The sequence below is a fragment of the Salvelinus alpinus genome, chromosome 10 (assembly GCF_045679555.1).
Source record: "Salvelinus alpinus chromosome 10, SLU_Salpinus.1, whole genome shotgun sequence".
Classification (NCBI taxonomy): domain Eukaryota; kingdom Metazoa; phylum Chordata; class Actinopteri; order Salmoniformes; family Salmonidae; genus Salvelinus; species Salvelinus alpinus.
In genome coordinates, this window is record NC_092095.1 from 3121641 (window position 1) to 3145997 (window position 24357).

Here is a 24357-nt window from a genome sequence, read left to right on the forward strand (position 1 = left end):
CTGCTCCTGTCTGGTGGACGGCTCTGGCTGCCCCTGTCTGATGGACGGCTCTGGCTGACCCTGTCTGGCGGGCAGCTCTGACGGCTCGGGACAGAAGGGCAGCTCTGACGGCTCGGGACAGACGGGCTGCTCTGACGGCTCGGGACAGACGGGTAGCTCAGATGACGCTGGGCAGGCAAGCAGCTCAGACAGCGCTGGGCAGGCAGGCAGCTCAGACGGTGCTGGGCAGGCAGGCAGCTCAGACAGCGCTGGGCAGGCAGGCAGCTCAGACGGTGCTGGGCAGGCAGGCAGCTCAGACAGCGCTGGGCAGATTAGAGACTCTGGCTGCGCTGGAGAAGAGGAAGGCTCTGACAGCGCTGGACAGGTGGGAGCAACTGGAGAGAGAACCCGGAGAGACAGCCTGGTGCGGGGGGCTGCCACCGGAGGACTGGTACGTGGAGGTGGCACCGTATATACCGGACCGTGAAGGAGTACACGAGCTCTTGAGCACCGAGCCTGCCCAACCTTACCTGGTTGAATGGTCCCCGTAGCCCTGCCAGTGCGGCGAGGTGGAATAGCCCGCACTGGGCTATGCTGGCAAACCGGGGACACCATTTGTAAGGCTGGTGCCATGTACGCCGTCCCAAGGAGACGCACTGGAGACCAGATGCGTTGGGCCGGCTTCATGACACCCGGCTCGATGCCCAACCTAGCCCTACCAGTGCGGCGAGGTGGAATAGCCCGCACTGGGCCAAGCACACGTACACCGTGCGCTCCACCGCATAACACGGTGTCTGACCAGTACGACGCCCTCTCACTCCACGGTAAGCACGGGGAGTTGGCTCAGGTCTCCTACCCGGCTTTGCCACACCGCGTGTGCCCCCCCCAAGAAATTTTTGGGTCTGACTCTCGGGCTCCCAACCGCGTCGCCGCGCTGCCTCCTCATACCAGCGCCTCTCTGCCTTCGCTGCCTCCAACTCGGCTTTAGGACGGCGATATTCCCCTGGCTGAGCCCAGGGTCCCTTGCCGTCCAGAATCTCCTCCCACGTCCATGAGTCCTGGGTTTTTCTCCGCTGCTGCTGCTGCTGTCGCTGCCCTTTTCCACTCTGCTTGGTCCTTTGTTGGTGGGTGTTTCTGTTACGATTGTCTATTTCGTTCTCCTCATCGGACGAGGAGAGGCGAGAAGGATCGGACCAATATGCAGAGTGGTAAGTGCTCATGATGATTTATTAAAACCGAAATGAACACTGAAATACAAAAACAATAAACGATGTGCAGAAAACCGAAACAGTACCGTGTGGTGAAAAAACACTAACACGGCAACAAACACCCACAAAACACACGTGAAACCCAGGCTGCCTAAGTATGATTCTCAATCAGGGACAACGATTGACAGCTGCCTCTGATTGAGAATCATACCAGGCCGAACACAAAATCCCAACATAGAAAATCACACATAGACAACCCACCCAACTCACGCCCTGACCATACTAAATAAATACAAAACAAGGGAAAACAGGTCAGGAACGTGACAGGAGCAGTGATACTGTATTACAGATAATAGAGGAGCAGTGATAGCATATTACAGCTAACAGAGGAGTAGTGATACCATATTACAGGTAATAGAGGAGCAGTGATAGTATCACAGATAGAAGAGCAGTGATAGTATTACAGGTAATAGAAGAGCAGTGATAGTATTAGAGACAGCAGAGGAGAAGTGCTGTACGGTATGTATTACAGCTAACAGAGGGGCAGTGCTACCATATTACAGGTAATAGAGGAGCAGTGATGTACGGTATGTATTACAGCAAACAGAGGAGCAGTGATACCATATTACAGGTAATAGAAGAGCAGTGATACCATATTACAGGTAATAGAAGAGCAGTGCTGTACTGTATGTATTACAGCTAACAGAGGAGCAGTGATACCGTATTACAGATAATAGAGGAGCAGTGATACTGTGTTACAGGTAATAGAAGAGCAGTGATACAGTATTACAGATAATAGAGGACCAGTGATGTTCGGCATGTATTACAGATAATAGAGGAGCAGTGATGCCGTATTACAGTTAATAGAAGAGCAGTGATAGTATTACAGGTAATAGAGGAGCAGTGATGTACGGCATGTATTACAAATAATAGAGGAGCAGTGATAGTATTACAGATAATAGAGGAGTAGTGATACAGTATTACAGGTGATAGAGGAGCAGTGATATACGGCATGTATTACAGATAATAGAGGAGCAGTGATAGTATTACAGATAATAGAGGAGCAGTGATAATGTGTTCCAGGTAATAGAAGAGCAGTGATACAGTATTACAGGTAATAGAGGAGCAGTGATGTACGGCATGTATTACAGATAATAGAGGAGCAGTGATGCCGTATTACAGTTAATAGAAGAGCAGTGATAGTATTACAGGTAATAGAAGAGCAGTGATAGTATTACAGGTAATAGAGGAGCAGTGCTGTACGGTATGTATTACAGCTGACAGAGGAGCAGTGCTACCATATTACAGGTAATAGAGGAGCAGTGATACCATATTACAGGTAATAGAGGAGCTGCTGCAGAGCTAATAATTATGATTATGGAGTCAAAAATATTCGAAATACTTTACAGACTTACAGCAACAACAGGAGAATCTGTACTCAGAAATCAGACTAATGAATAAAATGAAATGTTTTTGAATCCTAAATCGACCCTTAGCCCCTGTTTCATAGGCCTATGCACTCCAGTATTCCAGTGCGGTACTGTATATCACCCTATTCTTTACATAGTGCACTACTTTTGGCCTGAACTCTGGATTAGGGACTTCTACAGGGATCTGTCTTGTGTTCTGTTGATGTTTCTGTTGGCTAGAAGAATAAAGACACACATGTTTCTGGGTCTCGGTGTCTTTTAGTGTGTGACGGACACTCACACACACACACCCTAGTGTAGACTAGAGGATGTGATGGCCTCGGGTACCTTGTGTTGTTTGTATTCAGTTGTGATGTCACATTCATACTGCAGACTGGAGGGAAAAGAGAAACGAGCATCTACCGTTTGGATCACTTCACTACCGGTTGGATCACTTCTCTACCGGTTGGATCACTTCTCTACCGGTTGGATCACTTCTCTACCGGTTGGATCACTTCTCTACCGGCTGGATCACTTCTCTACCGATTGGATCACTTCTCTACCGGTTGGATCACTTCTCTACCGGTTGGATCACTTCTATCAATCTAACTCTTCAGATTAATGCACCTCACTTTGTCTGTACATTACCTCTCTCTCTCTCTCTCTCTGTCTTCCTCTCTCACGTTCTCTAGCTGTCTCTCTCTCTGTCTTCCTCTCTCACGTTCTCTAGCTGTCTCTCTCTCTGTCTACCTCTCTCACGTTCTCTAGCTGTCTCTCTCTCTGTCTTCCTCTCTCACGTTCTCTAGCTGTCTCTCTCTCTTTGTCTACCTCTCTCACGTTCTCTAGCTGTCTCTCTCTCTCTGTCTACCTCTCTCACGTTCTCTAGCTGTCTCTCTCTCTCTGTCTATCTCTCTCACGTTCTCTAGCTGTCTCTCTCTCTGTCTACCTCTCTCACGTTCTCTAGCTGTCTCTCTCTCTGTCTACCTCTCTCACGTTCTCTAGCTGTCTCTCTCTCTCTCTCTCTCTCTGTCTACCTCTCTCACGTTCTCTAGCTGTCTCTCTCTCTGTCTACCTCTCTCACGTTCTCTAGCTGTCTCTCTCTCTCTGTCTTCCTCTCTCACGTTCTCTAGCTGTCTCTCTCTCTTTGTCTACCTCTCTCACGTTCTCTAGCTGTCTCTCTCTTTGTCTACCTCTCTCACGTTCTCTAGCTGTCTCTCTCTCTGTCTACCTCTCTCACGTTCTCTAGCTGTCTCTCTCTCTGTCTACCTCTCTCACGTTCTCTAGCTGTCTCTCTCTTTGTCTACCTCTCTCACGTTCTCTAGCTGTCTCTCTCTCTGTCTACCTCTCTCACGTTCTCTAGCTGTCTCTCTCTCTGTCTACCTCTCTCACGTTCTCTAGCTGTCTCTCTCTCTGTCTACCTCTCTCACGTTCTCTAGCTGTCTCTCTCTCTGTCTACCTCTCTCACGTTCTCTAGCTGTCTCTCTCTCTGTCTACCTCTCTCACGTTCTCTAGCTGTCTCTCTCTCTGTCTACCTCTCTCACGTTCTCTAGCTGTCTCTCTCTCTGTCTTCCTCTCTCACATTCTCTAGCTGTCTCTCTCTCTCTCTCTCTGTCTACCTCTCTCACGTTCTCTAGCTGTCTCTCTATCTCAAATCAAATTGTTTGTCACACACACGTGTTTAACAGATGTTATTTGTCACACACACGTGTTTAACAGATGTTATTTGTCACACACACGTGTTTAACAGATGTTATTTGTCACACACACGTGTTTAACAGATGTTATTTGTCACATACACGTGTTTAACAGATGTTATTTGTCACATACACGTGTTTAACAGATGTTGTTTGTCACATACACGTGTTTAACAGATGTTGTTTGTCACATAGACGTGTTTAACAGATGTTATTTGTCACATACACGTGTTTAGCAGATGTTATTGCGGGTGTAGCGAAATGTTTGTGTTTGTAGCTCCAACAGTGCGGTAATATCGAACAATTCACAACAAACACACAATATAAAGTAAAAGAATGGAATTAAGAATATATAAATATTTGGACAAGCAATGTCAGAGCGGTATAGACTAAGATACAGTAGAATAGGATAGAATACAGCTGAAGTCAGAAGTTTACATACACTTAGGTTGGAGTCATTAAAACTCGTTTTTCAACCACTCCACACATTTCTTGTTAACAAATTATAGTTTTGGCAAGTCAGTTAGGACATCTACTTTGTGCATGACACAATAAATTTTTCCAAAAATTGTTTACAGACAGATTATTTCACTTATAATTCACTGTATCACAATTCCAGTGGGTAAGAAGTTTACATACACTAAGTTGACTGTGCCTTTAAACAGCTTGGAAAATTCCAGAAAATTATGTCATGGCTTTAGAAGCTTCTGATAGGCTAATTGACATAATTTGAGTCAATTGGAGGTGTACCTGTGGATGTATTTTAAAGCCAACCTTCAAACTCAGTGCCTCTTGTCTTGACATCATGGGAAAATCAAAAGAAATCAGCCAAGACCTCAGAAAGAAAATTGTTGACCTCCACAAGTCTGGTTCCTCCTTGGGAGAAATTTCCAAACGCCTGAAGGTACCTTGTTCATCTGTACAAACAATAGTACGCAAGTATAAACACCATGGGAGTCACATGGGATGACGCTGGAGAGATAAAGCAGGTAAGGGGAGTCAAACATTTAATAAGGAACGGACATGAGACAGGAAACGGACATGGAACGAGACAGGAAACGGACATGGAACGAGACAGGAAACGGACATGGAACGAGACAGGAAACGGACATGGAACGAGACAGGAAACGGACATGGAACGAGACAGGAAACGGACATGGAACGAGACAGGAAACGGACATGGAACGAGACAGGAAACGGACATGGACCGAGACAGGAAACGGACATGGAACGAGACAGGAACAGTGTCAGCGTGATGCAGGGCAGCCTGGCGTCCTCAAGCGCCGGGGGGGAGCAGACGTGACAAATGTCAGGAATTGTGAAAACTAAGTTTAAATATATTTGGATAAGGTGTATGTACACTTTCGACTTCGACTGTACTTATGAGATGAATAATGCAAAATATATAAGCATTATCATCTGACTCTCAATTTCAAGTCAATTTCAATTGAAGAGTTTTTTGGGCATGGGAAACATGTTTACATTGCCAAAGTAAGTGAAATAGATCATAAACAAAAGTGAAATTAACATTAATACATTTTTACAGTAAACATTACACTCACAAAAGTTCCAAAATAATAAAGACAATTCAAATGACATATTATGTCCAAATAGTTAAAGTACAAAAGGGAAAATAAATAAACATAAATATGGGTTATATTTACAATGGTGTTTGTTTCTATCTGTATTTATTATGGATCCCCATTAGTTCCTGCCAAGGCAGCAGCTACTCTTCCTGGGGTCCAGCAACATTAATGCAGTTATACCATTTTAAAACATTACAATACATTCATTACAGAATTCACAACACACTAAGTGTGTGCCCTCAGCCCATACTCCACTACCACATATCTACAATGCAAAATCCATGTGCAGGTGTGTGTATTGTGCATATGTTATTGTGTGTGTCTGTCCTATGTTTGTTTTGCAACATAGTCCCAGCTGTTCCATAACGTGTATTTGTATCTGTTTTAAATCTGATTCTACTGCTGCATCAGTTACCTGATGTGGAATAGAGTTCCATGTAGTCATGGCTCTATGTAGTACTGTGTGCCTCCCATAGTCTGTTCTGGACTTGGGGACTGTGAAGAAACCTCTGGTGGCATGTCTTGTGGGGTATACATGGGTGTCTGAGCTGTGTGCTAGTAGTTTAAACAGACAGCTCAGTGCTTTCAACATGTCAATACCTCTCATAAATACAAGTAGTGATGAAGTCAATCTCTCCTCTACTTTGAGGCATGAGAGATTGACATGCAAATGATTCATGTTTGCTCTCTGTGTACGTACAAGGACCAGCCGTGCTGCCATGTTCTGAGCCACTGGCAATTTTCCGAAGTCTCTCTATGTGGCACCTTACCACACGACTGAACAGTAGTTCAGGTGCGACAAAACTAGAGCATATTATTTTTGTCTTACTGAGATTTACTGTCTGGTCCCAGGTTTGACAGAATATGCATCCCTGTCTTAGCCCATGGCCCTGTGGAAAGAAATTTGTGTTTTTTTTTGCCAATTTGTGTACATGGATTTTATAATGTTGTATGTTTTTCCACGAACACAGCTTTCCATCAATTTGTATAGCAGACCCTCATGTATAGCAGACCCTCATGTATAGCAGACCCTCATGTATAGCAGACCCTCATGTATAGCAGACCCTCATGTATAGCAGAATCTCATGTATAGCAGACCCTCATGTATAGCAGACTCTCATGTATAGCAGACCCTCATGTATAGCAGACCCTCATGTATAGCAGACCCTCATGTATAGCAGACTCTCATGTATAGCAGACCCTCATGTATAGCAGACCCTCATGTATAGCAGACTCTCATGTATAGCAGACTCTCATGTATAGCAGACTCTCATGTATAGCAGACTCTCATGTATAGCAGACCCTCATGTATAGCAGACTCTCATGTATAGCAGACCCTCATGTATAGCAGACTCTCATGTATAGCAGACCCTCATGTATAGCAGACTCTCATGTATAGCAGACTCTCATGTATAGCAGACTCTCATGTATAGCAGATCCTCATGTATAGCAGACCCTCATGTATAGCAGACCCTCATGTATAGCAGACCCTCATGCCAAATTGACTCAAAATCTTTTTTGAATCAACAAAGCATGAGAAGACTTTGCATTTGTTTTGGTTTGTTTGTTTGTCAATTAGGGTGTGCAGGGTGAATATGTGGTCTGTCATACGGTAATTTAGTAAAAAGACAATTTGACATTTGCTCAGTACATTGTTTTCACTGAGAAAATTTAACAGTCTGCTGTTAATGATAATGCGGAGGATTTCCCCAAGGTTGCTGTTAAAGCAGATCCCACAGTAGTTATTGGGGTCAAATTTGTCTCCACTTTTGTGGATTGGGGTGATGAGTCCTTGGTTCCAAATACTGGGGAAGATGCCAGAGCCAAGGATGATGTTAAAGTATAGCCAATTGGAATTTGTGGTCTGTATATTTTATCATTTCATGTAGGATACCATCAACACCACGGGCCTTTTTGGGTTGGAGGGTTTTTATTTTGTCCTGTAGTTCAATCAGTGTTTTTGGACTACCAAACTCTTTGTGTTGTTGTTTGTTTAGTGTTTTCCAATTTTTCCAGAAGTGGTTCGATTCTATGGATTCTTCAATTACATGGAGCTGATTTCTGACGTGCTGTTCCTTCTTTTTCCGTATCGTATTTCTGTATTGTTTTAGTGATTCACCATAGTGAAGGCGAAGGCTCAGAGTTTCTGGATCTCTATGTTTTTGTTTGGATAGGTTTTTGGTTGGATAGGTTTCTCAATTTCTTTGTTAGGTTTTCACATTCTTCATCAAACCATTTGTCATTGTTGTTCATTTGCTTAGGTTTTCTGTTTGAATTCTTTTAGATTTGATCGGGAGGATGAGAGCTCAGTTTACGCCTTCACTATTACAGTGAATCGTTTTGTCCAAGAAGTTCCCTAAAAGGGATTGAATTTGTTGTTGCCAATTGTTTTTTGGTAGGTTTCCACAATACTTTCCTTCCATCTATAGCATTTCTTAATATTATTCAGTTCCTTTGGCATTGATGCCTCATGACTGAGTATTGCTCTTTTCAGGTAGACTGATTTTACTGTGATTCCCATTAGTTCCTGCCAAGGCAGCAGCTACTCTTCCTGGCGTCCAGCAAAATTAAGGCAGTTCTACAATTTTAAAAACATTACAATACATTCATTACAGAGTTTACAACACACTAAGTGTGTGCCCTCGGCCCATACTCCACTACCACATATCTACAATACAAAATCCATGTGTACGTGTGTGTATTGTGTGTGTGTGTGTGTGTGTGTGTGTGTGTGTGTGTGTGTGTGTGTGTGTGTGTGTGTGTGTGTGTGTGTGTGTGTGTGTGTGTGTGTGTGTGTGTGTGTGTGTTTCTTCACAGTCCCCGCTGTTCCATAAGGTGTTTTTGAAATCTGATTCGACTGCTGCATCAGTTACCTGATGTGGAATAGCACCCCAATAGGTCCACTGATGATGAAAACTGCCCTTTCCCATCTGGACAAGAGGAATAACTCTGTAAGAAACTGTTCATTGACTACAGCTCAGCATTTAACACCATAGTACCCTCCAAACTCGTCATTAAGCTCAATACTCTGGGTCTCGGCCCCGCCCTGTGCAACTGAGTCCTGGACTTTCTGACGGGCCGCCCCCAGGTGGTGAGGGTAGGAAACAACATCTCCACCCCACTGATCCTCAACACTGGGGTCCCACAAAAAAACTATTGAATCCATTTTAGAATAAGGCTGAAACGTAACAAAATGTGGGAAAAGTCAAAGTGTCTGAATACTTTCCGAATGCACTGTGTAATATATATATACAGTGGGGAGAACAAGTATTTGAAACACTGCCGATTTTGCAGGTTTTCCTACTTACAAAGCATGTAGAGGTCTGTAATTTTTATCATAGGTACACTTCAACTGTGAGAGACGGAATCTAAAACAAAAATCCAGAAAATCCCATTGTATGATTTTTAAGTAATTAAATTGCATTTTATTGCATGACATAAGTATTTGATCACCTACCAACCAGTAAGAATTCCGGCTCTCACAGACCTGTTCGTTTTTCTTTAAGAAGCACTCCTGTTCTCCACTCATTACCTGTATTAACTGCACCTGTTTGAACTCGTTACCTGTATAAAAGACACCTGTCCACATACTCAATCAAACAGACTCCAACCTCTCCACAATGGCCAAGACCAAATAGCTCTGTAAGGACATCAGGGGTAAAATTGTAGACCTGCACAAGGCTGGGATGGGCTACAGGACAATAGGCAAGCAGCTTGGTGAGAAGGCAACAACTGTTGGCGCAATTATTAGAAAATGGAAGAAGTTCAAGATGACGGTCAATCACCCTCGGTCTGGTGCTCCATGCAAGATCTCACCTCGTGGGGCATCAATGATCATGAGGAAGGTGAGGGATCAGCCCAGAACTACATGGCAGGACCTGGTCAATGACCCGAAGAGAGCTGGGACCACAGTCTCAAAGAAAACCATTAGTAACACACTACGCCGTCATGGGTTAAAATCCTGCAGCGCACGCAAGGTCCCCCTGCTCAAGCCAGCGCATGTCCAGGCCCGTCGGAAGTTTGCCAATGACCATCTGGATGATCCAGAGGAGGAATGTGAGAAGGTCATGTGGTCTGATGAGACAAAAATAGAGCTTTTTGGTCTAACACTCACCGTGTTTGGAGGAAGAAGAGGCTGTCCAGCCTTTTCATTAGGAGGGACATCTGACCTTTACTAGGCTGTCCAGCCTTTTCATTAGGAGTGACATCTGACCTTTACTAGGCTTTCCAGCCTTTTCATTAGGAGGGACATCTGACCTTTACTAGGCTGTCCAGCCTTTTCATTAGGAGGGACATCTGACCTTTACTAGGCTGTCCAGCCTTTTCATTAGGAGGGACATCTGACCTTTACTAGGCTGTCCAGCCTTTTCATTAGGAGGGACATCTGACCTTTACTAGGCTGTCCAGCCTTTTCATTAGGAGGGACATCTGACCTTTACTAGGCTGTCCAGCCTTTTCATTAGGAGTGACATCTGACCTTTACTAGGCTGTCCAGCCTTTTCATTAGGAGGGACATCTGACCTTTACTAGGCTGTCCAGCCTTTTCATTAGGAGTGACATCTGACCTTTACTAGGCTGTCCAGCCTTTTCATTAGGAGGGACATCTGACCTTTACTAGGCTGTCCAGCCTTTTCATTAGGAGGGACATCTGACCTTTACTAGGCTGTCCAGCCTTTTCATTAGGAGGGACATCTGACCTTTACTAGGCTGTCCAGCCTTTTCATTAGGAGGGACATCTGACCTTTACTATGCTGTCCAGCCTTTTCATTAGGAGGGACATCTGACCTTTACTAGGCTGTCCAGCCTTTTCATTAGGAGTGACATCTGACCTTTACTAGGCTGTCCAGCCTTTTCATTAGGAGGGACATCTGACCTTTACTAGGCTGTCCAGCCTTTTCATTAGGAGGGACATCTGACCTTTACTAGGCTGTCCAGCCTTTTCATTAGGAGTGACATCTGACCTTTACTAGGCTGTCCAGCCTTTTCATTAGGAGGGACATCTGACCTTTACTAGGCTGTCCAGCCTTTTCATTAGGAGGGACATCTGACCTTTACTAGGCTGTCCAGCCTTTTCATTAGGAGGGACATCTGACCTTTACTAGGCTGTCCAGCCTTTTCATTAGGAGTGACGTCCAATTAACAATTTCAATTTTAGGCCTACGGGGACACCTATACATTTGGCAGCCAGCACATGTGATCATTGTAGCCTTTTATCATATAAATGTTGAAATATCCTCATGTCTAGAATAAAAGCTTCCAGAATTACAGGCAGCAGTTTATAAAAACTAATGCGTGTGAGTGTGTGAGTTTGCTAATTCTCTCTAAGTCCATTTAAAAACGTTCCTAAAGTAGTCTGGACTCTTAATAAGAGAGAACTGAAATGAGCATATATTTATATTTGTATGCAAATGACAAACATCTGTGTGAGGAATGGTGACAGGTGACAGTTCTGCATTTCCTTCCTGTCATTAATGGGATGCAACTGAAGCAAATGTAGTTTGCTAGTATTTGCTCATATTTTCTATATTATTGTTTCTCTTTCGCATCACGGAGTCCTCTCTAGCCACTTTGAACAACATTATCTTGCATTGACACTGCCTTCTCACAAGAGAATGACACAGTAGTTGTAATGGTATTGTTTGTTGTTCTTAATATTATAATTCTATATTGCGCCAGATTTGTGCACACCCCATGTTCCAAAATGTTGTCATGGAAAATATGAATGTTGTTTACTACCAATCAGCAACTGCGCTGTAAATCGGCGTGGAATGTTAGCTAAAGACAGGCTAGTGTTTTAGAGCCATTGTTTTTTTTTAAATATTATGATAGGCTTGTTCTGACAGATTTGCCGTGGTTCGCGGGCTATATGCCTTGTGACTAGGCTACATTATAGGCCTAATCCTGCTGTACTGTTCTAAGACATTTCATTTCTTTCTGGACAGCAGTAATTCTATAACTTTGGCAAATGTATTTTAATTCATCAGGGGTGTTGCGGCACTTCCAACACCCTTCCTATGATTCTTTAAGGAAATAAATGATGAAGTGCAACGCTGAAGAGATGAGAGTTAAAGGCTCATTTCTAGCAGCGAAGGGGAGCACTTCTCTCTCCACAGCAACGGCCACACGTTGGTCTAAATCACAGAATATGATGTTGGTCAAACCGTAAGCCTGGGCACAAATTAATAGTTTAGAATTTCAAGCACGGGCTGAAAATCTACGTTTTCACATTACATTTTCTTGGGGGGGGAGGAACATTATTTATGAGGCAACTAGACTGAATTTCTTGATGATCGCTTTTATTTGAATTTCTACATTGCTAAATGTGTAGAGGTACCAGATAGGTTCGGGAACTAAACAGTCCAAAACGGAGAGGTACCAGATAGGTTCGGGAACTAAACAGTCCAAAACGGAGAGGTACCAGATCCTGTTCCAGCAGACAGTTTTCAGGGACCTACCAGATCACAACAGTGAACAGGGAGATATAGAATAAATGATGGTTAAGGGAAGATCAACCACTAGGTGTCATCATATCCCCACAGATCACATTGATTTCAACAGTACTTGATAGAATCCACTCGCTTGCTGAACTGGTATAAAATGTCCCTATTGCATATGATTTGTATAATAACATATCTGGGACATTTTTGGAGAACACTTGTGGATCTGTTAGACATGTACCTCTATGGATTTGACAACTGATTTGCATTTCCGACCAGTAGGAGGCACCTTTTCCTCTGGTCTAAATATCCCAATGCCCCAGGGCAGTGATTGGGAAGACATTGCCCTGTGTAGGGTGCTGTCTTTCGGATGGCAAATTAAACGGGTGTCCTGACTCTCTGTGGTTACTGAAGATCCCATGGTACTTATCGTAAGAGTAGGTGTGTTAACCCTGGTGTCCTGGCTAAATCTCGATCTGGCCCTCATAACATCATGGCCATCTAATCATCCCCAGCTTCCAATTGGCTCATTCCTCCCCCTCCTCTCCCCTGTAACTATTCCCCAGGTCGTTGCTGTAAATGAGAATGTGTTCTCAGTCAACTTACCTGGTAAAATAAGTGTAAAATAAAAAAACATATACACATTTACAAATATCTTCACATTGTGATGTTTCTATGAATTATTAGTACGCATAAAACCATTCATGAAGACGAAGTACGTAGGCCACTACCTGCTGAGTATAAAAAAAGAAAGATACCACAAAATACAATAGATGACATGGGCCTGTCATTCACACTGATGAAAATCCCATCAAGTATAGGTGGACATCTAGAGGTCACTTTCATCCTCCGTCACTAGCTATTTGACATGTATATCCCCTTGATGTTGGGTGAGTCCCGTTATCTATGCAAAAAAACACAACTAGAGATTTAATGCACTAGCATGCGATGCAATGAGATATATTTGATGCAGGTATTTACTTTGCAACATGTATTGTCATTGACTAGAACAAAATATAATTCTATGAGTTATGCATCTGTGTACCGGCGTTTTTGTACCCCTTTGCTAGCTAGTACAAAACTAATTAACAGAGGACATCACTACAAATACATTTTTCTCTGAAGAAACATAAAATAACATTAAAGTAAAGAAAATAAACATAAAACAAGAACTTAAAATGACAACACATTAATTGCCAGTGACAACAGTTTCAAAAGTTATTAATAAAGAACCTCAAATAAATAGAAGGTCAGGGGTTACGGTTGTATAAACCTATTATAGAACATGGTCAGGGGTTACGGTTGTATAAACCTATTATAGAACATGGTCAGGGGTTACGGTTGTATAAACCTATTATAGAACATGGTCAGGGGTTACGGTTGTATAACCCTATTATAGAACATGGTCAGGGGTTACGGTTGTATAAACCTATTATAGAACATGGTCAGGGGTTACGGTTGTATAAACCTATTATAGGACATGGTCAGGGGTTACGGTTGTATAAACCTATTATAGAACATGGTCAGGGGTTACGGTTGTATAAACCTATTATAGAACAAGGTCAGGGGTTACGGTTGTATAAACCTATTATAGAACATGGTCAGGGGTTACGGTTGTATAAACCTATTATAGAACATGGTCAGGGGTTACGGTTGTATAACCCTATTATAGAACATGGTCAGGGGTTACGGTTGTATAAACCTATTATAGAACATGGTCAGGGGTTACGGTTGTATAACCCTATTATAGAACATGGTCAGGGGTTACGGTTGTATAAACCTATAATAGAACATGGTCAGGGGTTACGGTTGTATAACCCTATTATAGAACATGGTCAGGGGTTACGGTTGTATAAACCTATTATAGAACATGGTCAGGGGTTACGGTTGTATAACCCTATTATAGAACATGGTCAGGGGTTACGGTTGTATAACCCTATTATAGAACATGGTCAGGGGTTACGGTTGTATAAACCTATTATAGAACATGGTCAGGGGTTACGGTTGTATAAACCTATTATAGAACATGGTCAGGGGTTACGGTTGTATAACCCTATTATAGAACATGGTCAGGGGTTACGGTTGTATAAACCTATTATAGAACATGGTCAGGGGTTACGGTTGTATAACCCTATTATAGAACATGGTCAGGGGTTACGGTTGTATAACCCTATTATAGAACATGGTCAGGGGTTACGGTTGTATAAACCTATTATAGAACATGGTCAGGGGTTACGGTTGTATAACCCTATTATAGAACATGGTCAGGGGTTACGGTTGTATAAACCTATTATAGAACATGGTCAGGGGTTACGGTTGTATAACCCTATTATAGAACATGGTCAGGGGTTACGGTTGTATAACCCTATTATAGAACATGGTCAGGGGTTACGGTTGTATAACCCTATTATAGAACATGGTCAGGGGTTACGGTTGTATAACCCTATTATAGAACATGGTCAGGGGTTACGGTTGTATAAACCTATTATAGAACATGGTCAGGGGTTACGGTTGTATAACCCTATTATAGAACATGGTCAGGGGTTACGGTTGTATAACCCTATTATAGAACATGGTCAGGGGTTACGGTTGTATAACCCTATTATAGAACATGGTCAGGGGTTACGGTTGTATAACCCTATTATAGAACATGGTCAGGGGTTACGGTTGTATAAACCTATTATAGAACATGGTCAGGGGTTACGGTTGTATAAACCTATTATAAAACATGGTCAGGGGTTACGGTTGTATAAACCTATTATAGAACATGGTCAGGGGTTACGGTTGTATAACCCTATTATAGAACAAGGTCAGGGGTTACGGTTGTATAAACCTATTATAGAACATGGTCAGGGGTTACGGTTGTATAAACCTATTATAGAACATGGTCAGGGGTTACGGTTGTATAACCCTATTATAGAACATGGTCAGGGGTTACGGTTGTATAACCCTATTATAGAACATGGTCAGGGGTTACGGTTGTATAACCCTATTATAGAACATGGTCAGGGGTTACGGTTGTATAACCCTATTATAGAACATGGTCAGGGGTTACGGTTGTATAACCCTATTATAGAACATGGTCAGGGGTTACGGTTGTATAAACCTATTATAGAACATGGTCAGGGGTTACGGTTGTATAAACCTATTATAGAACATGGTCAGGGGTTACGGTTGTATAACCCTATTATAGAACATGGTCAGGGGTTACGGTTGTATAAACCTATTATAGAACATGGTCAGGGGTTACGGTTGTATAAACCTATTATAGAACATGGTCAGGGGTTACGGTTGTATAACCCTATTATAGAACATGGTCAGGGGTTACGGTTGTATAAACCTATTATAGAACATGGTCAGGGGTTACGGTTGTATAACCCTATTATAGAACATGGTCAGGGGTTACGGTTGTATAAACCTATTATAGAACATGGTCAGGGGTTACGGTTGTATAACCCTATTATAGAACATGGTCAGGGGTTACGGTTGTATAACCCTATTATAGAACATGGTCAGGGGTTACGGTTGTATAAACCTATTATAGAACATGGTCAGGGGTTACGGTTGTATAAACCTATTATAGAACATGGTCAGGGGTTACGGTTGTATAACCCTATTATAGAACATGGTCAGGGGTTACGGTTGTATAAACCTATTATAGAACATGGTCAGGGGTTACGGTTGTATAACCCTATTATAGAACATGGTCAGGGGTTACGGTTGTATAAACCTATTATAGAACATGGTCAGGGGTTACGGTTGTATAACCCTATTATAGAACATGGTCAGGGGTTACGGTTGTATAACCCTATTATAGAACATGGTCAGGGGTTACGGTTGTATAACCCTATTATAGAACATGGTCAGGGGTTACGGTTGTATAACCCTATTATAGAACATGGTCAGGGGTTACGGTTGTATAAACCTATTATAGAACATGGTCAGGGGTTACGGTTGTATAACCCTATTATAGAACATGGTCAGGGGTTACGGTTGTATAAACCTATTATAGAACATGGTCAGGGGTTACGGTTGTATAACCCTATTATAGAACATGGTCAGGGGTTACGGTTGTATAACCCTATTATAGAACATGGTCAGGGGTTACGGTTGTATAAACCTATTATAGAACATGGTCAGGGGTTACGGTTGTATAACCCTATTATAGAACATGGTCAGGGGTTACGGTTGTATAAACCTATTATAGAACATGGTCAGGGGTTACGGTTGTATAACCCTATTATAGAACATGGTCAGGGGTTACGGTTGTATAAACCTATTATAGAACATGGTCAGGGGTTACGGTTGTATAAACCTATTATAGGACATGGTCAGGGGTTACGGTTGTATAAACCTATTATAGAACATGGTCAGGGGTTACGGTTGTATAAACCTATTATAGAACATGGTCAGGGGTTACGGTTGTATAAACCTATTATAGAACATGGTCAGGGGTTACGGTTGTATAAACCTATTATAGAACATGGTCAGGGGTTACGGTTGTATAACCCTATTATAGAACATGGTCAGGGGTTACGGTTGTATAAACCTATTATAGAACATGGTCAGGGGTTACGGTTGTCTAAACCTATTATAGAACATGGTCAGGGGTTACGGTTGTATAAACCTATTATAGAACATGGTCAGGGGTTACGGTTGTATAAACCTATTATAGAACATGGTCAGGGGTTACGGTTGTATAACCCTATTATAGAACATGGTCAGGGGTTACGGTTGTATAAACCTATAATAGAACATGGTCAGGGGTTACGGTTGTATAACCCTATTATAGAACATGGTCAGGGGTTACGGTTGTATAAACCTATTATAGAACATGGTCAGGGGTTACGGTTGTATAACCCTATTATAGAACATGGTCAGGGGTTACGGTTGTATAACCCTATTATAGAACATGGTCAGGGGTTACGGTTGTATAACCCTATTATAGAACATGGTCATGGGTTACGGTTGTATAACCCTATTATAGAACATGGTCAGGGGTTACGGTTGTATAAACCTATTATAGAACATGGTCAGGGGTTACGGTTGTATAAACCTATTATAGAACATGGTCAGGGGTTACGGTTGTATAAACCTATTATAAAACATGGTCAGGGGTTACGGTTGTATAAACCTATTATAGAACATGGTCAGGGGTTACGGTTGTATAACCCTATTATAGAACAAGGTCAGGGGTTACGGTTGTATAAACCTATTATAGAACATGGTCAGGGGTTACGGTTGTATAAACCTATTATAGAACATGGTCAGGGGTTACGGTTGTATAACCCTATTATAGAACATGGTCAGGGGTTACGGTTGTATAACCCTATTATAGAACATGGTCAGGGGTTACGGTTGTATAAACCTATTATAGAACATGGTCAGGGGTTACGGTTGTATAAACCTATTATAGAACATGGTCAGGGGTTACGGTTGTATAAACCTATTATCTCTATTATACATATTATGACAGACCAGATATATCTACTGTCTCTATTATATTATGACAGACCAGATATATCTACAGTATCTATTATATAATGACAGACCAGCTAGATCTACTGCCTCTATTATATTATGACAGACCAGCTAGATCTACAGTATCTATTATATAATGACAGACCAGCTAGATCTACTGCCTCTATTATATTATGACAGACCAGCTAGATCTACAGTATCTATTAAATTATGACAGACCAGCTAGATCTAATGTCTCTATTATATTATGACAGACCAAATAGATCCACTGTCTCTATTATACAATGACAGACCAGCTAGATCTACTGCCTCTATTATATTATGACAGAGCAGCTAGATGTACAGTATCTATTATATTATGACAGACCAGCTAGATCTACTGTCTCTATTATATTATGACAGACCAGATATATCTACAGTATCTATTATATTATGACAGGCCAGCTAGATCTACTGTCTCTATTATATTATGACAGACCAGCTAGATCTACTGCCTCTATTATATTATGACAGACCAGCTAGATCTAATGTCTCTATTACATGATGACAGACCAGCTAGATCTAATGTCTCTATTATATTATGACAGACCAGCTAGATCTACTGTCTCTATTATATAATCACAGGCCAGCTAGATCTACTGTCTCTATTATATTATGACAGACCAGCTAGATCTAGTGTCTCTATTATATTATGACAGACCAGCTAGATATACTTTCTGTATTATATAATGACAGACCAGCTAGATCTACTGCCTCTATTATATTATGACAGACCAAATAGATCCACTGTCTCTATTATACAATGACAGACCAGCTAGATCTACAGTATCTATTAAATTATGACAGACCAGCTAGATCTAATGTCTCTATTATATTATGACAGACCAAATAGATCCACTGTCTCTATTATACAATGACAGACCAGCTAGATCTACTGCCTCTATTATATTATGACAGAGCAGCTAGATGTACAGTATCTATTATATTATGACAGACCAGCTAGATCTACAGTATTTATTATATTATGACAGGCCAGCTAGATCTACTGTCTATATTATATTATGACAGACCAGCTAGATCTAATGTCTCTATTACATTATGACACACCAGCTAGATCTAATGTCTCTATTATATTATGACAGACCAGCTAGATCTACTGTCTCTATTATATAATGACAGACCAGCTAGATCTACTGCCTCTATTATATTATGACAGACCAGCTAGATCTGCAGTATCTACTATATTATGACAGACCAGATAGATCTACTGTCTATTATATTATGACAGACGAGCTAGATATATTGTCTCTATTATATTATGACAGACCAGCTAGATCTACTGTCCATATTATATTATGACAGACCAGCTAGATATACTGTCTCTATTATATTATGACAGACCAGCTAGATCTAATGTCTCTATTATATTATGACAGACCAGCTAGATCTAATGTCTCTATTATATTATGACAGACCAGCTAGATATACTGTCTCTATTATATTATGACAGACCAGCTAGATCTATTGTCTCTATTATATTATGACAAACCAGCTAGATCTGCTGTCTCTATTATATTATGACAGACCAGCTAGATCTACTGTCTTTATTATATTATGTCAGACCAGATAGATATACTGTCTCTATTATATTATATCAGACCAGCTAGATATACTGTCTCTATTATATTATGACAGACCAGCTAGATCTACTGTCTCTATTATATTATGACAGACCACCTAGATCTACAGTCTCTATTATATTATGACAGACCAGCTAGATCTAGAGTATCTATTATATTATGACAGACCAGCTAGATCTAATGTCTCTATTATATTATGACAGACCAGCTAGATCCACTGTCTCTATTATACAATGACATACCAGCTAGATCTAATTTCTCTATTATATTATGACAGACCAGCTAGATCTAATGTCTCTATTACATGATGACAGACCAGCTAGATCTAATGTCTCTATTATATTATGACAGAGCAGCTAGATGTACAGTATCTATTATATTATGACATACCTGCTAGATCTATAGTATCTATTATATTATAACAGACCAGCTAGATCTACTGTCTCTATTATATTATGACAGACCAGCTAGATAACTGTCTCTATTATATTATGACAGACAAGCTAGATATACTGTCTCTATTATATTATGACAGACCAGCTAGATCTACTGCCTCTATTATATTATGACAGACCAGCTAGATCTCCTGTCTCTATTATATAATGACAGACCAGCTAGATCTACTGCCTCTATTATATTATGACAGACCAGCTAGATCTAATGTCTCTATTACATGATGACAGACCAGCTAGATCAACTGCCTCTATTATATTATGACAGAGCAGCTAGATGTACAGTATCTATTATATTATGACAGACCAGCTATATCTACTGTCTCTATTATATTATGACAGACCAGATATATCTACAGTATCTATTATATTATGTCAGGCCAGCTAGATCTACTGTCTCTATTATATTATGACAGACCAGCTAGATCTACTGCCTCTATTATATTATGACAGACCAGCTAGATCTAATGTCTCTATTACATGATGACAGACCAGCTAGATCTAATGTCTCTATTATATTATGACAGACCAGATATATCTACAGTATCTATTATATTATGACAGGCCAGCTAGATCTACTGTCTCTATTATATTATGACAGACCAGCTAGATCTAGTGTCTCTATTATATTATGACAGACCAGCTAGATATACTTTCTCTATTATATAATGACAGACCAGCTAGATCTACTGCCTCTATTATATTATGACAGACCAAATAGATCCACTGTCTCTATTATACAATGACAGACCAGCTAGATCTACTGCCTCTATTATATTATGACAGAGCAGCTAGATGTACAGTATCTATTATATTATGACAGACCAGCTAGATCTAATGTCTCTATTATATTATGACAGACCAGCTATATCTACAGTATTTATTATATTATGACAGGCCAGCTAGATCTACTGTCTATATTATATTATGACAGACCAGCTAGATCTAATGTCTCTATTATATTATGACACACCAGCTAGATCTAATGTCTCTATTATATTATGACAGACCAGCTAGATCTACTGTCTCTATTATATAATGACAGACCAGCTAGATCTACTGCCTCTATTATATTATGACAGACCAGCTAGATCTAATGTCTCTATTATATAATGACAGACCAGCTAGATCTAGTCTCTATTATATAATGACAGACCAGCTAGATCTACTGCCTCTATTATATTATGACAGACCAGCTAGATCTGCAGTATTTATTATATTATGACAGACCAGATAGATCTACTGTCTATTATATTATGACAGACTAGCTAGATATATTGTCTCTATTATATTATGACAGACCAGCTAGATCTACTGTCTCTATTATATTATGACAGACCAGCTAGATCTAATGTCTCTATTATATTATGACAGACCAGCTAGATATACTGTCTCTATTATATTATGACAGACCAGCTAGATATACTGTCTCTATTATATTATGACAGACCAGCTAGATCTATTGTCTCTATTATATTATGACAAAAAAGCTAGATCTACTGTCTCTATTATATTATGACAGACCAGCTAGATCTACTGTCTTTATTATATTATGTCAGACCAGATAGATATACTGTCTCTATTATATTATATCAGACCAGCTAGATATACTGTCTCTATTATATTATGACAGACCAGCTAGATCTACTGTCTCTATTATATTATGACAGACCACCTAGATCTACAGTCTCTATTATATTATGACAGACCAGCTAGATCTAGATTATCTATTATATTATGACAGACCAGCTAGATCTAATGTCTCTATTATATTATGACAGACCAGCTAGATCCACTGTCTCTATTATACAATGACATACCAGCTAGATCTACTGCCTCTATTATATTATGACAGACCCGCTAGATCTAATGTCTCTATTACATGATGACAGACCAGCTAGATCTAATGTCTCTATTATATTATGACAGAGCAGCTAGATGTACAGTATCTATTATATTATGACATACCTGCTAGATCTATAGTATCTATTATATTATGACAGACCAGCTAGATCTAATGTCTTTATTATATTATGACAGACCAGCTAGATCCACTGTCTCTATTATACAATGAGAGACCAGCTAGATCTACTGCATCTATTATATTATGACAGACCAGCTAGATCTAATGTCTCTATTATATTATGACAGAGCAGCTAGAAGTACAGTATCTATTATATTATGACATACCTGCTAGATCTATAGTATATATTATATTATGACAGACCAGCTAGATCTACTGTCTCTATTATATTATGACAGACCAGCTACATAACTGTCTCTATTATATTATGACAGACCAGCTAGATATACAGTCTCTATTATATTATGACAGACAAGCTAGATCTAATGTCTCTATTAGATTATGACAGACCAGCTAGATCTACTGTCTCTATTATATTATGACAGACAAGCTAGATCTAATGTCTCTATTAGATTATGACAGACCAGCTAGATCTACTGTCTCTATTATATTATGACAGACCAGCTAGATCTGCAGTATCTACTATATTATGACAGACCAGATAGATCTACTGTCTCTATTATATTATGACAGACCACCTAGATCTACTGTCTCTATTATATTATGACAGACCAGCTAGATCTGCAGTATCTACTATATTATGACAGACCAGATAGATCTACTGTCTATTATATTATGACAGACGAGCTAGATATATTGTCTCTATTATATTATGACAGACCAGCTAGATCTACTGTCCATATTATATTATGACAGACCAGCTAGATATACTGTCTCTATTATATTATGACAGACCAGCTAGATCTAATGTCTCTATTATATTATGACAGACCAGCTAGATCTAATGTCTCTATTATATTATGACAGAACAGCTAGATCTATTGTCTCTATTATATTGACAAACCAGCTAGATCTGCTGTCTCTATTATATTATGACAGACCAGCTAGATCTACTGTCTTTATTATATTATGTCAGACCAGATAGATATACTGTCTCTATTATATTATATCAGACCAGCTAGATATACTGTCTCTATTATATTATGACAGACCAGCTAGATCTACTGTCTCTATTATATTATGACAGACCACCTAGATCTACAGTCTCTATTATATTATGACAGACCAGCTAGATCTAGAGTATCTATTATATTATGACAGACCAGCTAGATCTAATGTCTCTATTATATTATGACAGACCAGCTAGATCCACTGTCTCTATTATACAATGACATACCAGCTAGATCTAATTTCTCTATTATATTATGACAGACCAGCTAGATCTAATGTCTCTATTACATGATGACAGACCAGCTAGATCTAATGTCTCTATTATATTATGACAGAGCAGCTAGATGTACAGTATCTATTATATTATGACATACCTGCTAGATCTATAGTATCTATTATATTATAACAGACCAGCTAGATCTACTGTCTCTATTATATTATGACAGACCAGCTAGATAACTGTCTCTATTATATTATGACAGACAAGCTAGATATTCTGTCTCTATTATATTATGACAAGCCAGCTAGATCTACAGTCTCTATTATATTATGACAGACCAGCTAGATCTAGATTATCTATTATATTATGACAGACCAGCTAGATCTAATGTCTCTATTATATTATGACAGACCAGCTAGATATATTCTGTCTCTATTATATTATGACAGAGCAGCTAGATGTACAGTATCTATTATATTATGACATACCTGCTAGATCTATAGTATCTATTATATTATGACAGACCAGCTAGATAACTGTCTCTATTATATTATGACAGACAAGCTAGATATTCTGTCTCTATTATATTATGACAAGCCAGCTAGATCTACAGTCTCTATTATATTATGACAGACCAGCTAGATCTAGATTATCTATTATATTATGACAGACCAGCTAGATCTAATGTCTCTATTATATTATGACAGACCAGCTAGATCCACTGTCTCTATTATACAATGACATACCAGCTAGATCTACTGCCTCTATTATATTATGACAGACCCGCTAGATCTAATGTCTCTATTACATGATGACAGACCAGCTAGATCTAATGTCTCTATTATATTATGACAGAGCAGCTAGATGTACAGTATCTATTATATTATGACATACCTGCTAGATCTATAGTATCTATTATATTATGACAGACCAGCTAGATCTAATGTCTTTATTATATTATGACAGACCAGCTAGATCCACTGTCTCTATTATACAATGAGAGACCAGCTAGATCTACTGCATCTATTATATTATGACAGACCAGCTAGATCTAATGTCTCTATTATATTATGACAGAGCAGCTAGAAGTACAGTATCTATTATATTATGACATACCTGCTAGATCTATAGTATATATTATATTATGACAGACCAGCTAGATCTACTGTCTCTATTATATTATGACAGACCAGCTACATAACTGTCTCTATTATATTATGACAGACCAGCTAGATATACAGTCTCTATTATATTAT

At 40.0% G+C, this 24357-nt stretch overlaps 1 protein-coding gene across 7 annotated transcripts in view; it reads right to left on the reverse strand.

Moving 5' to 3' along the window:
* Window positions 1–24357, reverse strand: part of LOC139531457 (uncharacterized) — a 261709-nt gene that overhangs the window by 65080 nt on the left and 172272 nt on the right. The window lies entirely within an intron of this gene.